The sequence below is a fragment of the Acipenser ruthenus genome, chromosome 28 (assembly GCF_902713425.1).
Source record: "Acipenser ruthenus chromosome 28, fAciRut3.2 maternal haplotype, whole genome shotgun sequence".
NCBI lineage: Eukaryota > Metazoa > Chordata > Actinopteri > Acipenseriformes > Acipenseridae > Acipenser > Acipenser ruthenus.
This window is the reverse complement of record NC_081216.1, coordinates 576,836-594,653: the sequence shown is the minus strand read 5'-3', so window position 1 is coordinate 594,653 and position 17,818 is coordinate 576,836. Positions and strand designations below refer to the sequence as shown.

Sequence of the window (17,818 nt, the reverse complement as noted above, 5' to 3'; positions counted from 1 at the left end):
TTTTGTCCCGGTTCACCGCTGCAACCCCCCGGCGACTCGGGAAACGGAGGCTGAAACACGCGTCCTCTGAAATGTGTTCCTGCCAATCCGTCATATTTCAGTTGACATAGCCTGGATTCGAACCTGCGATCTCCAGGTTATAGGGTGCATCCTGCACTCCACGCGGAGTGCCTTTACTGGATGCACCACTCGGGAGCCCCCTGGGTCAGCTATGTTAATGCAAATTAAAAGCATGGCAAAAATACAGTGGTAGGCTTTTATAGCAACACAGTCACTGTGATGAGGTGCATAGCTTAACATACTAGTTTTAGCAGCTGTGAGGTGGGCGTCTCTTAACTTTCTAAGATTCTTCAGAAGCTATGTAGAGTAGATGTATTTTACTGGATTGCTAAATTATGCATGCAAAATGTCCAGTAAGAGTGACTGCCGTGCCCAGTTCAAGCACAGTCACAAATCAGAACAGCATATCTTTGTCTTATTTTTTATTAATACATCTGCTGCCTTTAAACATCTCTCCCTTTAATCGATCCAATTTAGATTAAAATGCTAGAGTTTTGGTGTACTATGGGGTTAAATGGATTACTCTAAGTAAGCACATTATTTGCGTGCAGTTAAATCAACCCAGTGGTTTTTTAAAGACATTGGACAGTAGCTGCCTTTTACTAGCTTACAGTAGCTGACCAGCAGTAAAGTTTTAGCAATCAAGTTGTGGGTAATGGACACCAAGCAATGCAACAAGCACATTGTGAACACTGTTACCCGATGAAGGTTTGCAGTCTGAGCAAATGTCTGAATGCAGTTAGCCTAACATTTAGTAGAGTAATTTTGCTTTGGCTGCAGTACTGTATATTTTTATCATTTTTTGCTACAGCCTCAAAACCTAAACTGAAACTTAAAATCCACTAATAAGGCAAACACCAGGAAGTGTCAAAGCAATGTTGTGGTCCCATTCTAATAAACTTTAAAAAGACACATGTTAAGCCACATAGGGGGAAAAAAGAGTGTACTGCTGTAGCAGTAGTGGTAGCACAGCATACACTAAGGAGCTTAACCAGATCATGAGTCACATGTGCCGTCTAGAAGACTTAGGTCAGTTAGCAGTGTGTTGGCTGTAAAGCATGCAAGGCCAGAAATTCTGATCAAATTCTGTGAGCAGTAGGAATGTGTCCTGCAGAGCCAGGAACACAAGATTTGGGAGACTGGGAGCTCCTGTCCTCCCCGTGTGCATGAACAAAGATGGGCCTGAAATTGTTCTCTTTTGGCAGCAATATGCAGCTCTGACCCCATTCATCTCGGGTTTATTTTTTGTCTGTGGAAACGCCATGATTTATCTGTGGATTGTTGTCTGTGGAATAAGGCGGGGCTCTGCAGGTAGCCGTGTAATCCCTCCCCACCGAGAGGTAATGGCTGCTCTTCAAGAGAGGCAGCAAGGATCGGCTGAAGGGAATTGCTTCTCCTGTTTTAATAGAGACAGATTGGAGACAGCTGCAGCATTTCCATTAGTACGCTTCAGAAATATATCATTTTGTTGAAAATTGAAAAAAATAAAATAAAAAATTGCTTTAATGTGGCAGACCTTAGATATTTAGTTTTAAACAGCAGTAGTTTTGTCTAGCGTGAAAACAGGCCTTGTTGAAAGTCCAGTTTGTTTGTTTACAAGGCAGAACACCCGCTTGCCACTATGTCACTCTGGTTGCCAAGTACGTTCATGTTAATACTTACAGCATTAGGAGGTTATGGATAGCTCAGGAAAATAAAACAGATTTTCTTAATGTTTCTTTTTGTTACACTGATAACATTTTACACACAATGCATAGGCTATATTTTTTTAACATGGGCTTATATTTTTTTCTCCCCTTATATAATCCATACAGTGTGTAACGTTACATGCTGTTAGCACACACATTGGAACTGAAGATTATAAATGTATGGTAGAGCTGACCAATTTTTTGTTAATCACTGCAAATTTAGAGTTGGCTGATTAAAATCTCTTTCCTTATTCCTTGCGTAGTTTCATAGTGCTATACTAAAAAATAATAATATAGAGTTCTCCTTTCCTTCACATTCTTACTCCTCTGCAGTGTTGACCAGTTACAAAAACATTATGCAGTACATCTAGCATGCATATCTTTTCACAGTAGAGAGAGGAAATATGTAAAGGAGCACCCTGGGATTTCGAAGCAAGCCTGATACATGCGGTAGATGATTGACAGTTAGTTGTTAATTTCTTTGTCATCCTCAAGTTACATAAGGACGACAAAAAACTTCAAATCTAACACAACCGGCTGTTGCATAATCAGAGAATCCTGAGAGGGCTGACAGTCAACATTCAGAAAAACAAACACAAAATTGGGATCCCCTATCCTAGGGCATCCTTCCAACACCTTTGTAGACTCCAGGCCCATCAAGTACTGTTATTTTTGGCATTACCCCTGTTGGGAACAAAATCCCAGTTGGATTCGTTTTTTTTTTAATTAAATATAAAAAAACAAAAAAAAAAACAAAGAAAAAACACTTGGTATCCAATTCCATAGCACTTTGAGTCAGTCTATTGTTTGGTGTAAACTGATGCTGTACCTGAGTTAATAAAACACACCACACACACACCTCACGGGTCAAGTGAAAACCTGGAATGGCTCCAACTGCAAAGCAATAGGAGTGTCATTTCCCATTGCCTCGCAGTGTCGCTCCCTGGATCGGAGCTGGTGCCGCTGTTGGCGTTTTCCAGGCTGGGAGGGGAAGGTGCCCCAGTAATCCGAATCCCATCCTAATTGTTCCCAGCTTACGCTGACCTCACCAGGGGAAAATGAAGCCTGCTTTCCGTCAGACTGGGAGAGTCGCTGAGTCAGAGGTGTCGCTGAGGCTCTGGGGCATGGCTGCCTGGCATCCTGGCACGGTTTGTTTTAAATACCTGCGTAGGTACTGCATCGCACGCCCCAGCGGCTGTGCCACACTAACAAGAGCTGCAAGACGTGCAAGAGGAAAAGTCCTTGGAAAATGAAAGTTGAAACAAACCTGAATAATAACTTCAGCCGTACAGCGTCTGCGATTTGTGGAAACTAACAATAGCAGAGTTTTTTTTAATTTGTTTATTTAGCAGATATATGATGCACAAGTCATTTGGGGCTGTCAGCTACTGTAGTATGGGAATATGGGGATGTTTAGGGCTTTATGTAGACGATGCACACATTTATAAGCAAAATACAAGATGCCCTTCACAACGCCATACAGGGGATTCATTGTCTGAGAGCACAGTTGACAGCCTGTATAAGCATTCAGCTTTTCTGGTCACTATCTGTTTTTTAAATGACTGCAAATATACACTGAGGATTGCAGTCAGGAGCAACAGTCCTTTAAAAGATCCTAAAAAGGATTTTAGAGTACAGGCTACCAGTTTGATTCGCTGTCTAACACTAGCTGGGCAAGTTCTGCGGTAACTGTTATAGGGGTCTGAGAACATTTAGAAACGTCTTAAGGCGTGTTGTTGTTCTCAGAAGCTGACAACAGCACATTTTGTATCTCAGAATTCTATCCTGCAAAAAATTCTGTGGTTTTCTAATGATGAGACAGTATGCAGTGCCGATTTCACACCTTGCCAGCTGTATGCAGGACTTTACTTCTTAGGTAAATGAAATAATAATGTGGTATTTTAATTAGTGCAATTGTTTCAATTATTTCTCTGAATCCTTGATACACTACCATCACAGTCTGTGGAGCTTGTCGTTCTGTATTTGATATGTCAAATATGTTGTAGATTTCAGTTGAGGCCAAACAAAATAAAAAAAAAAAAATAGGAGATCTGTTAGTTTTTCAAAGGTTCATTATGTAATGCCTCAAGTCCCCGGACACATGTTTTTTAAATCTGTTTTGATAAATATAGTTCTGAGGGATTGTGAAGGATTTGAGTGCCAGAACAATAGCTATTTCCTATTTCCGTCTTCCTCTGAGGGAAGCTGTACGTTGAAAGCTGCCCTTTTGAAGTTTTGTTTTCTGTTGGCTGCTTGAGTTCATGCTGTTTTTCTACAGTAGTTTCTGCAGCAGTAATTGATTTGCTTTACACGGTTTTCCAGAGGTTTTGGGAACAGTGTTTTTTCAGTGTTGATGTTGAATTGCGAGTAAGATCCTCATGGTTTCAATCCACCTAACTAGATGAAAGTGTCGTGCAAGCATGCCAATGGAAGCAAAACCACCAAGTCAACAATGATGGTGTTCGTTCATTCGTTCGTTGCAATACTTTGTTGATGTTGAAGATTGAGTAGGGGATTTGAACTGTATACGCCAGTCTGCAAAGTAGATGAGAACTTTGTCAGATGAGAATAAGAGGTGAGCCTCAAAACAAAGTTGGTTCCTATCTATAACAGTGCTGCAAGATTTATACAGAATGCAGATTACAACCAGCACCTCTGTGACTCTCTATGAAAGCGTGGCTCACCCTGGAGAAGGCACAAACAGCACAGTGCTCACATATTATAACTCAAGCTGTTTTGGCTTCTTCACTGTACATAGAGTACACTGTGGCTTGTCTAAAAGCTGGCTGGCTGGGTGCGGGCCAGCATTGTGGCTACAGCTTTCCCTGGCGACTGCTGCTGCTGCTGAGAATTCAATTCCTAAGGGCTCTTCAGATTGCTCTCAACCCGGAGCCAAGGACACGTTTTTACAGCTTATCAACTCGAAGATGCGCAAATGTAAAGCGATCAGATGGAGAGTGCGGTTGGCACGTCCGTGATCATGTGACAAAGTAATATATTTTGGAGAAACGTCAAACCTAAAAATGGCTTTTACTGGAATGGTAAAACTGAGAAGCCAAGCATTTACGATCAGAGTTAAGCCTTGTGAGAAGAGAAACTGCAGCCAGTCTTCCTGAAGTTTGGTCTTTCTGTTACATTTACAGTCGCGAATTAATGCAGAAGAATGGAACACTTTTGTTAACCTTGTACGTTAATACCAATATGGTTTTTTTTTGGTGCTATTTAATGCAGGTACACTGTGGCACGCAATGATTGTGCAAACGTTCACTACAGTAATGCATTCGCAGAATACAGAGATATACTGTGTGCATAACCCCTCTGAAAATTAGATTGACTTTTGAATGGGGAAATCATGGTGGTCCTAATTCTCTTCATAAGCTTGATACTGTAGATGACACGATGAAGCGAGTCAGCAGCAAGGCTCAGAGCCAACAAGGCAATTACTGTTTAACACAGGAATTCAATTGAGCGTCTCCTTATTGAAGATGTACACATAGCAACAGGCCCTAATTATCTCTTAGCGCAGAGCCCAGGCGCACGAGAGCACTGATCATGCAATCCTGGGATGTCTGCTTCTGGTAGAAACCAGTTATCTAATTGGGGAATGGACACACCTGTGATTGCTGGCAGGGACAGATTTAACCCCATCCCTGCCAACCTTACATTCCCACACATGTTCGCCCTGCACAATCACTCCTGGTTAACTAAATAAAATACATTTAAAAAGGGCACACAATTTCAAAAGGAAGCATACAGCTCTCAAGCTCCTGGGTGTGAAAGAGGAAGCTGGCTCGGTCGTGGGATCGGAGGATGCCCACTGGACCTTCAGTTCTCCTGAGCTGTGTGGGGAATCGCTGCGGTGAGGGGGAAATACTTGGGCATTCTAAATTGGGGAGAAAATCGGGAGCTAGGATACTGGAAATAGTTTGCAGTAAGAGAACTGCGGCAGGGTTGTACCAACAAGGAGTTAAAGACGTGAGAAGCCCTCAGTTTTCTTCATTTCCTGCTGACGGGCCTGTGACTGGGTGGAGCTGTGCATCCACACACTGCATCAGGGCAGAGCTCTGCAGAGCCAGGACTTGAGACCACACTCCCTCTCTCTGCTGATTCCACTCCAAGGCATGGGCTGCACGGGCATGGCCCCAAATGAAAAGGTAGGAGTCTTGCTGTGGTTTAGTACAAGAGCAGCACTTGGCTGGGAAACAAAACTGCAGAGACACGGGTGGTTGTGGGAGAATGTATTGGCAGGAGACACTGGACGGTCTGTGTTGAATTTACTGCCTGTAAGTTCAGAATACTGTACATGGCTTGTTAGCGGGTTGTAGATCTATACAAAGGTCCCCTTTTAGTACTTTGCTGACTCTGAGTACCCCAGTGCAGCAAGCAATGTGGAGCCTTCTAAAGAGTTGAATGCAGGTGGCTTTTTGTAGAACCTTGTACGATATGTTTACTGCACATGTACTCCACTCTTGTTATTGAATGTTGAGTTCAATTTGACTGCTCTACGGTGCACAGCTTCCCTTGTACAGCAAGATGCCTGCATCTATGTGCCTTTATATATTCATACCTGTGTTCATGCGTGCAGTCTCATCGGTGTGCCTTGCCTCCGTGCTCGCTTTCTTAGAACGATGTGAATCTGACAGTGATATGCTATGCATTTCTAGTGCTGTAAACTTTCAGAAAGGATGAAGCTAAGTTTTTATTGTGTAGAAGCGTGAACCCTTTGAAGGGGCAGAGTGGTGGCAGTGCTGATTTACTTTTGTGCTCTTCAAACCAAAATATATAAATAGAAAGTTGATGCACAGCTTGATAGAAAGTACAGTGTGGTGGGGGTACGGAGGGGATTCAAGTCACCATTGAATAAGAAATGGTTTTACTCCGAGAATAAATAGTTCCATCTTTCTTACTACTTATCTGTTGTTAAAACAGAGAAAACAGCAACATAGTTGAGAGACTTTACTTTCTAGGAGGCAGAATAAGGTGCTGTAGACTACAGTAAGAGGTGAGACTGTCCGTGCACCACGAGGCTCCCAGTAAAACCTGGAATGGCTCAAACTGCTATGCAACGGGAGTCCAACCTGATTTGCCCAGCTTTGAGAACAGGCTGTTGCTGTGCTAGTGCCCTGTGGTGCTTCTCTTCTGCTCCCCCAATGCTTGGCACAACCGAGAAGCCTACAAGATATCCGCAGTCTGTTCCCTTTTGGCAGATGGGAGTGGGACAGCTTTCCCAGCTCATCCCAGTCCCTGGCATGAGCAGACACCCTTCCATCCCACTCTCTGCTACACAAACCGCTAAACAATAATCCTTTCCATTCCCCCACGCTTCATTAATCCTATTCCTTTTGTTCTCAAAGCTTAGTCCGTGCGCAGTGCTGTACTGCTCTTTTTTTTCATGGGGCGTTTGTCCTGTTCTGTGTTTTTGCTACAGTTTTTTTTTCAGTACTGTGGCGTTCAGCTTATTGTTGGAGATATTGATCGTGCTGTTCAAGTACACCCACTGAAACACCTGGTGGCAGCTGCAGCCGTTGCGTGATTGCACAAGGAAACGTGCGCGTCGCTTGGTACAGGGGTTGAACTCCTTGAGGGTCAGTGCAAGGAAGGGAGTCGCGGAAGAGAGGACAACATTTATATAGAACCTGCGTGGGATCATCTTGACAGGCAGCTCTCCTTTCAAAGGAAGCCACACCCTGGTCATCTGCAGGTTATTGAAAGATGTTTTCCTGGAGGTTGTGCAGACAAGGTTATATAAAAAAGCATGATTTGCCATTTTGGCTGCTGTAATAGTTATAGCCAAATCGACTGTGTGTTTTAGAGCCACAAACGCATCTGTTTCATCACCAGCTCTGTTTGTTAAACCAGGGATTGGACAATTTGATATATATTAATACGTATGCTTCTGGCCACTGATCTATGTTCAGTGCCTTAACCAATACTAATATTGTATTGAACAACATTATATTGTTGATGTACTGCAGACTACATGCAGTAACATTGGTAATGGATACTGCATTCTTAGACTGTGGTGATAGTTCTGTCCTGTACATCAATGCCAGTGCGATTTGAAGCAATGCTTTCTAACCTCAACACACATCTCTTGACACACCCATCTCTTGACACATGTGCGGCATTGTTCTAAATAATTAACAGAAGGAAAAAAAAAAAAAAACTCTGTTTTTCGTTTTCCCTCATCCTAGACCAAGAGACTGCAGCTAGAGTAATAGATTTGTCTTTTCGTCTAGTTGGTCAGTAGCTTGAACCAGTTGACTGTTTTCCCATCACAGGATTGTGGAGGTATGTCATGTGTTAAGCAAAAGAGACTTGCAGTAATATGTTTCATGCAGAGAGCCGTGCAGTATCACATGGTGTGCGTGCAATACATGTAGTGTTTCTTGCTTCTTGAACACAATCGTACACATGCATTGCATGCACAAACAAGGTCGGCTAGTGATTTTAGCGGGTCGGCCCACTAACGGTCAGTAACTAGTCAGTACTTGCTGATGGTGCCTCGTGTGTGTGATGTCGGCGCGTGGCGTTTAGCTGCACATGTTTTTGGATAGGCTGAGCTGACAAGGAGCTATGTGTCAGCAGACAGAGTGCTGTTGACAAGACATGTCTTATCTTCTCTCCTTAGCGAGAAGCATATGTTGTGTTTATCGCTCTCAATCCTCCAGTCTCCTGCAGTCAGTCATTGCATAGAGGTCTCTGCATAGAAGCACTGCTCAATAGAACATTGCTGTCAGATTAAGTCTATTGAAGTCTGCACTGTGCTATATCTACTGAACTGGTTTAGTCTGAATCTAAAGCTATGTATATGTATTCAGAATACAGTGTGTGTGTGTAAATACAGTGTATAAATACAGTGTATATATATATATATATATATATATATATATATATATATATATATATATATATATATATATATATATAATATTTATACACGTATTTATACTTCTGTTTTGGGACTCATCATGAAGCACACAATACAAGTTTTCATGTATTCAATTAAATCAATGGGAAGAGGATGCCACACACCCTTTCTAAACCCCGCCCCTCTGTTTCCTCATTTTGAGTCGCTGTGGGACTTGAAAAAAGAAGAAATGGAGGTGTGACATCACCATCCTGTTGAAATGAAAGAAACGCACAGGAACTCTGCATTTGCCGAACAGTTGGAGCCAGTCCTGGGTTTGTCAGTGCAGGTGTGTCTAATTAAACTCGGAACCAAACTTGGGTCAGCTCAAAATGAACAGAATAAAACCTGATTCAGAAATGAAATAGTAGTGCAATTATTGCAAGGCTGTATAGGAAAGATTTAATGTGAGTAAGAGAGCTGACACAAATTTGCCAGCAGCTCATATTGTTAACTGGATCCAGCTGGCTCTGTCTGGAGACGGTGTTGCAGTCCAGGAACATCAAGACTCGAGCAAAAAAAAAAAAATATATATATCTTTTATTTACTTTGCTTTCTGTGAGAATCAAATAAAACTTGGTTTATTAGGGGTTTTAATCGATTTAGTGATTCATTGATTAATCACACCTGTAGGCTTTGTTTTGATTAAAAAATAATTGATTTGATTAATCCTGTCTATCTGAGGGCGGTATCAAAAAACGATGCATGAAAAAGAAATCTTGAAAAATGGCAAACAGCACTTCTAAATACCTGGACTAACTTCATATTACATGCAAGCAAATATTTTCAAACTGTCAAGTTACTTGCAAGTAAATATACGTTAATTAAACATTAGCTGCCATTATGAAACATTTGCAGTAAATGGCATTTATGTTAATACTTTTCAGTACAATAATACAATTTCACTAGCAAACAGATATGAGGAATTGATAAACAGAAAATGTCAACATTAAAACCTCATGTCTTTTAAAATGTATATTCACTTCTAATAGGATTTGTGCATAGCGCATAGTGACACCTGGTGGTCAAATCTTATAACTGCAGTTTCTCTAATTTTTTTTATTCTCTAGCCACCAGACCACAATGATTTCCAGTTACCACTGACCTGTTTTGGGTTTGATTAGGTGAAAAAGCATCACATGGTACCTCAAAGCCAATCCATATAGATAGATATATAGATAGAGAGATAGACATAAAGGTGGGTATGCAACTACCGACACCAACAGTAAGGCACAAAACCCAGATCTACAAGCAGATGAGAATTTGAAGCATATACTGTATAGAAGCTACTACAAATCTACGTTCTTTCCATACAAGAGCATGGAAAGAAAAGAAATGGAGAGAATAAAGGAATTGTTTGGCTGTGTACGTGATAGACTGCGAGTGTAGCAGGCACTAAAAGCATGCAATGCTTGACCTGGTGTTATTAGCATGGAGAGTGTTAACTATCTCTGCTCTGAGAGAGAGTGGCGAGGGAGGAGGGAAGGAGAATGACGGAGTTGCTAATGCTGAGAGAGAGAGAGAAGAGTGTGTGTGTGTGCGTGCGCGTCTCTCTGTTGGCACCTGGTGCTTTGCTAAGCCTCTCCTCATACACTGTCTAACCCTCTCTCCTCTCTCCTCTCTCTGCACTTCTCTTATCACATTCTATATTCCGTCTTTCAACTACATAATGGTGCAGGATTTACACTTTTGGAAAAGCAGTGAAGTTCAGCCGGAGACAGAGGTGAGCCTGATGGAACAGGGAGTTCAGGGGGCAGCTGGGGCTTTGGGCGATTTTTTTTTTTTGGGATGGGGGGTTGTCATGCCAGCTGGGAAGTCCACCTGGGGAGCTTGATCAGCTTCTGTTTGGGGTTACATTAGAAACCCGAGTGTCGATTTTAAAGTGCTGGATTGAGGGAGAATAGTCATGGTCTGTTTTTTCTGTTCAATGCAGATTGAATATAGATTTCAACCTAGAATGAATTGCATGTTCATTCATCTATCATCTGTCAATATTGTTTTCTTACGGGCAATCTATTTAAGTCTATCTACAGTATATATTTCTTCATAGCTCAATCATTACGTTGGTCATTATAAATCCTTTTTTTTATTGAAAAATCTATCCATCTTCTATCTATGTATAACAATGACCTGTTAGCCATCCTTATACAGCTGGTGAGACAAACAACCATCTCCCTCTATCTCCTCGCAGCTCTTTTTAATGCTGTATTTTTCCGATACTGTAGTCTTGAGTCTTTGTGCCTGACTCTCTCCAGAGATCTCGTTGTGCTCCATATAAAGAAATTGTTTTTTCCCCTGTCTTAAGCAAAGAGCATTGCATTCTACAAAACACACACACACAGTGCTAAACGGTCTTGTTTAATGTCATTTGGCATTTACTGTGAATGGGGTATCTGTCTTTGCGATTGCAAGTGTGGCAATATAATCGTGGATATTTTTCTTCCGTCTTTTATAAGAGATACCAGATGCTATTTATATGGAGTATGAGAATGTGATCTGCCTGTGTATCGACGTGGCTTGTCTTTCAATTCTCCCAGTAATTCTACTGTGTGCCTCTGTCTGTATTTACCTTTTGAATCTTTTATTGAAAGACATTGCAGAAGAAGGAGGAGTTGAAAGCTGCTCTCTTTACTGTTACTGTCCTAGGAGAATAGCAGTACAGGTAACCAGGAGAAACCACCCGTCACACTTCACTATCTGAACACAGCATTCGTGTAGCTGGCTGTCTGCCTCTGCCCTATCCATGACTCTGTAACTGGGTGGAATGTTATATAATGTGTTTAATACATGTTTATGTGAGTGGGTGCAAATATATGCACACACAAACATTCACACATTCCACATGATTATGTATTTGTTCTTTTTTATTTTACCTGGCAAAGGTAACCAATGACACCTTATTTGTTGATTGAGTGACTGATTTGCATGCAAGCAAAAAAAGCACACATACACATTTTTTTTGTAACCTTTGTTGTGCTGCATTGGGCTGTGTGGAGGTGTTTTAGATCAGCTAGCAGTGGGGTGGGGTGGAGAAAGTGAGCACTGGTGTGAGTGGGGAGGTTTAGGAAGGAGACTCCGAACAAGGACACATGCTCCTTCTGAGAGACAGGTGACTCATCTACCTTTTCAGAGACCTGCAGCTGTCAGCTACTGGGCTGCCCTGCAGGAGCCAGCATCCCATACATTTCCATATGATGGATTTGCGTAGATGTGCAGTAGCATTATTCAGAGATGCAGTGCAACAAAACAGTTTTAAAGTTGTAGTGTCCTACAAGTTTATTTAAAAAAAAAAAAAAACTACCCTCACGTATAGATCACAAGGGAAGTCTTATTCCCATCCGTGGGAGGATATACATTTGGAAATAAGAGATGCCCATTTTGCCTTATTTTACTCGAGTTATTTATTTTTTACATTTTTGTGGCAAATCTCAACTGATGAAAAGCGACTTTGCCAAAAGTAGGAGAGGACTGACACTTAACCAGTAATCCTTAAAAAGGATTCACAGCTAACACAGGACGGCTTTCAACGTTTATTTTCACTGCGTACATTAACTTCAATTCAAACCTTTACTTAACCAGGTAAAGACGTTGAGAACAAGTTCTCATTTAAAATCAGGGTCTGCTCTGACAAGCACATGAAACAGGGATCAAAGCTTCAAGTCTAGAAAAGAAAGCACCCTCTGAGATAAAATCAGGAAGTTTAAGCCTTGATTTGTGATTGAACTAATGATTGAGCCAAAACACTCCAGTTTGTTTGGGACTCTGCCCAGTTTCCTAAACATCACAGTCCTTATACTGTATAGAGGGTTTGAGCCTTTGTAAGTTTTGTATCTGAACAGGTCATACTGATGCACTTTTGCTTGGTTGGATTAATGAACAGCTGGTCCGAAGTTGATGAAATTTTACACATGGAAGTTACTCCGCATGCAGTCAGTATAGGTCACAGTGACCTCCTTTTTCTGGCTGTTGAGATTTGATTGGCTGAGATGTGAGTGTGTATTTATATCCTCGGAATAATACAGTAGATAACACATATATAAAACATTCATGGCTGAATGTGTTGTACAACTAAAATCATTTTGACCAGGGGATCGCTGTCACACCTCGGAGACCAGACCAAACCCTGTGGTAGAAGAATGTGACCTAAGGCTCATTTCACTGTTGCGGGCATTGAGAGAGACTTTTATTTGAACGTTTTAGTTATTAAAAGACACTTTATAAAATTAATTGACAAACGTGTAGACCCTATTTTTTTCTCAATGTCTTTAGACTTAAAGCCGAAACCTTGTCACTGAATTTTACAAAATTTATTTTTAGTATTTCAAAACTAACCACTGTTGAGTGTTTTTATAGCTATGGATGTATTACTGCATGTTACTAATATCATTTTGCATCTGCTAAGCCGTGCATCTTCCTGAAATATGATTACGAGCGATGTAGCTCAATAAATAATCTATCATTCGTTCTGTGCTTTTGGGAATACCGCTGCGGAACACTTGAGCGCCGCTCTTCTGTCCACCGAATCAAAATGATTGGATTGTTTGTGTGGTGATGTGCAATGCCGTGCTGGTGACCTCAGGTGGTGTGATGTTGTAGGTGACTAGTGCAGTGCCTGACGCCACTCAATTAATCTGAAGGACCTTTCTGTCACTAGCTAGAAAAACTTTTTTTTTTTTCTCTCTCTGAGTGTCAGCATCCAGTAAGAAAACTTGTTAAAGGGTAATAGTTTCAAATGAGAAGTAACAAATGTTTTTTTTTTTTGTGACTCTTTAAGAACTCTATGATCATCGATTCGGCTCTTTCATCCAAAGGGGGGGGGGGTCAGTTCTGTTGTAAATATAGAAGGGTTGCATGTCCCCTCTGCATTTGCACTTTCAGTTTCAGTCAAGACCCAGGGATGGAGAGAAGACTCCTATTGCATAGCAGTTTCACCCATTCCAGGTTTTACTACAAGCTTGATTCACCGCAGTGCATAGGCAACAAGCTCAGGTGTGTCTTATTAAACTCATAGTGATCAAACTGATATGCAGTTGGTCTTTTATCCATCCCTGTTTCCCAAGACTACTGATGTTACATTGAGCACAATGTCAAAAGTAATGACGGTTTTGGAGCTCAGGCTTTGCTGCAGACTTCCATCCCCAAATTACCAGAAGACATTAAAAGTGGTAATCACTGGTTATGTAACCCTCCAGAACAATTTAAACAGCTCGCCAGGTTCTATCAGTGCCTGTGGCGGCTCCTATTTGACAGTTATTTGGCAGGTGTTCCTATTATTTTCTGCCACTCCTGTATAACATATAGATGACATCATCATAAAATGTACTTGAAACTTGGCATTGTTCTTGAATCTTGGGTTGCATAACCCTGTATGCTGATATGCACACTTGACCATGCGCACAAGAAGGTAACGTTACATAAAAAGCCAACTGTGCATGTTGGGGAAGCATGTTTGCATTGCGCTGTGCACCTAATCCTGTAGTTAAAGCACTGAAGCTTGTGAAGCACCGATATACTTCCCTAACACACTTCCCCACAATAGTTAGCAAACATGGGAAACAATGATCTAAGCAGAAAAAAAACAGAGTCATACAGAAAAATCCATAACGGAACATTAAATAGTTAAGCCATTAAATAAATAGTAGAAAAAACATTAGCTGATACAAAATATAAAAATTCTAAACCATTAAGATAATGTGTGACGTATTCTGTCTCCTTTTGAAAAAGTTGAATGTCTCGCAGTTTTCAGCTGATCGTTTTCCATGCAAAAAAAACAGATGGTCTGTACTGGAGTCTTTGGGGAATTTAGTTGTTTTGACGAAGAATTATAAACCTCTTTATAACAGATTCCGGGTGGTTTAGGTTGCCGTGATTTTAGTTGAGGGACTAAATTGCGAAACTACTGTGAAATACAGTTGCTCCCAGCCTTAGAAGCCCCCTGTTTGGTGACATTAAAGGACAGCATACGCACTGTTGCTGTGATCTAGGTACAGTGCCCCCACCCAGCTCCGCCCTTGATAAACTAGGCTACTGTAGTAGAGAACAGAACTGACACGGAAATTGTTTCATCAAAGACACAACGGCCTGTTTTATCTGAAAACTGGCTGCAGAATTGGTAGCCATTTACTGGAAATGCATTTAATAGTCTTGTGTTTCTAATTACATAATAATAGAGTGAATCATTTCATTACAGACTGTTTGGGGGAGAGGGGAGGGGGGGGATGAACTAATTTTGCTTCATGAAGTCGAATGAAACGTGCTAAATAATGTTACGTTAACATATTGAATTACCTGCCGCTTTTGTAGTTTTCCCATGTTCTTAACAAAAAATGTGACATTTCTAAATCTGTACCTTTGCGATGTCGTTTAGTAGTTTCTTTCGTTACATGATGTTGAATCAAATATCTAAACTAAGTTCATGTTAGTTTTTCTCAATCCTAAAATTTCTAGGTGATGCAAAACGTTTGGGCGTAGCCGTAGGTATTTCAGTTGAGAATCTTTGCAAATCCAGCTATGGGTTCTTACCTGCAAGGTGATTTGCTGCTTCCTGGCTGAGCCCCAGCATTGTCGGCCTGACAGAGCTCCACAGATCAGCTGACACCCAGTGGCTAGAACAGGGAGCGGTTCAGAGAGAACATTCAGATCTGAGCCTGCCAGACAGACAGGTGGGCCGTTCCCACTGCTCTGATCAGGATGCTTTTATATCCTTTTTTTTTTCCTAATGTTTAATTTACCGCATGTTGATTATGCTGTTATGTTTGTTCTGTGTCGTCGCCTATTGCTGTTTCTGCTTGCCATCGAGATCATTATTACTCCTGCAAACAATGCTTCTGCAAACACTCCTCAAGGAGGATTTTCCAAAGTGAAGCGGGGAAAGCATCTAAGTGTACAGCCAGTCTGCTGCCTCACCTCACTTAAATAAACCAGACTTGAAGAGGCTTGTAGTTTCTAAGCACGGCTCATAACAACCTAAACAGAAACGACAATTGAGAACTGACCATTCAAGGTGCTGAGATATTAAACAGGCAGTGAAATAAATATACATAAATATAAATCTCTTTAACTTTTTTTATATTTGCTTAGGTGACCTTTTGCTGTGTTCCACTGCTAGCCTCCGCTCCTGTTCTGTGGGCAGCTACATTATGACTCGCACGCTGTTAGTTCCAGTAAAGGTGCTGGAATTGTGGCAGACTCCAGCCATGTGCTGCGTATGACTGCGCCAGACTGAGTACGAGCGAGCGTGTCGGAAACCACAGGGGGGATCTCCCCGCCCACAGAGGCCGCTGCTTGTGCGTGACTGGGTGTCCATTAGCTCCCATTAACAGACACCCCCGTTGAGCCAGTTGGTATTTGAGTGTGTGGGGGAGGTTTCAATTCTCACTCGGGGATGATGCAGTGCAGACACTGGTAGTGAAGATCATCTGGTGTGATCAAATGGCCTACGTCCGCCTGAGAAGTTGATCATACGTATGGGGATTACCACTGTAGTAACAGCCTGAAAAGCTGTCTGAAAATAATGTAGTACATAATATCCTGCATCCACCGGCTGAATTAATTAAAAAAAAGAACAGTGCTAAAAATAGAAAAGGCTTGAAACCTGGTTCCGGGAGACCTAGTTTGAGGCCGCTTTGCTGTATCAAACCTCAGATCTCCTCTGGTGTGCCCTGCAGTGGCCTGAAACGTAGTCATTAGGTACATGAGAGAGCCGGAGGAGAAACAGGTTTCTGACAGCGAGCCATAATCTTAAACGGGGCCCCAATTCAGTTTGATCTTCCTGTGATGGCTGCTGATGGAAACACACAGCATCTCAAAACCCTTTCAACATCCAACAGTGTCGCATAGGAACTTGGAACAAGTACTGTTCTTCCTAACTGTGGTGCACAACCTTATGAATGATGTCATAAATGTAGTGCTCTGTAACCCTTCTGAATTTTCCAAAGTCATTTGTGTTTGATTGTCTATATCTATATATTTATGTACAGTATGCATATTTTTGGCTTGTGGGTGAGTTTTTGTCTGAATTTTTACCTTTTTTTTTTTTTTTACTGCAATTGAATTTGATGTTTTGTATGTGAATTGATTGCAAATACAAATCCAAGCCGGTATTGCCTCCCTGTTTTTATATGGGCCCCCCCCCCCCCCCCCCCCCTACAGACGACGAGAACCACATGTGTGAGCATTGAACTCTCTTGGCAGACGGTGTGGTGTGTGTGTGTGTGTGTGTGTGTGTGTGAGAAAATCTGTGTGTGTGTGTGTGTGTGTATGTGTGTGTGTCTTTGTTGTTTAAGTATGGAGCTGGCAGGGCCAAGCCATCTTTCAGCAGCCTATTACAAACCTGGCTGCCTCAAACTGAGAAACTATGACCTGGAACAAGAAGTAAGAAATAGGGGAAGACAGCCCATTTTAATAGGTGTGCTTGCTGGCATTTAAACCATTTTTTCTTTTTTTCTTTTTTTTTTTTTTTTGGTGAAACGCAGATGGCTATAATACAGCGCACACATATCAAGGCAATATCCTTTAATGGGAAAACCCAAACTTTATTTATTTATTTTTTTTATAGCAATTTGTAGTGCTGCATGAATCAATTATTAGGATCCATGCTCTCCTCTAGAGAGGGTCTAAATTACCGATCCAAGTGAAGAAACAGCTGCTTGGGTTTGTGTGGATCGCTGTTCTCCACAGAGTCTAAGCAAAGCCTGACAAACCCACGCTGCTTGTTCTCCACTTCTTTCCCTCTGAATGTTAAATCAGCCCCCGATCGACACCAATGACCCTTACCTGATTTCTGTGGAGGGCTCGATCCGAATGATCGAAATAATCACTTCATGCGGCACTCGCAATTCGTTTCGCAGAGATTTCATACTCGAATGTTTAGAAAGTGTACTTGGAAACGGGACCAGGGAAACTAGTACCTTCGATGGTTATTGATTCTCGAATTCTCAAAGACTGGATTGCAAAAATAATTCAGCTTGCGCCAAAAAGTGATTTATTGAGTTTTTATTTTATGTTAAGAGAATGCTTGTGATCTCCAGCTGGTTGTGTATTGGGGTCTGGGCTCCAGGGCTTTGGCTAGCCCATTGTTCAGCTGGCAGGATACCTACCCCACATCCTGCAGGGTATTAAAACAAGCCTTTTAATAGCATCATAAAATAGTAACCAAGTT

The 17,818-nt window shown here is 41.6% G+C and overlaps 1 protein-coding gene across 7 annotated transcripts in view; it reads left to right on the top strand.

Annotated features, from left to right (window-relative positions):
• Positions 1 to 17,818, top strand: part of LOC117435007 (protein TANC2-like) — a 124,112-nt gene that overhangs the window by 43,794 nt on the left and 62,500 nt on the right. Inside the window, exon 1 of one of the 7 annotated variants that reach the window (XM_059003365.1) lies at positions 5,883 to 5,902. The exons of 5 other annotated variants lie outside the window; for them this stretch is intronic. The gene's annotated coding sequence lies outside the window, so the exon portion shown is untranslated. Of the gene's footprint in view, positions 1 to 5,882; positions 5,903 to 10,362; positions 10,382 to 17,818 lie in introns of those variants that run through there. One more of the 7 variants, XM_059003364.1, reaches the window with a different exon arrangement.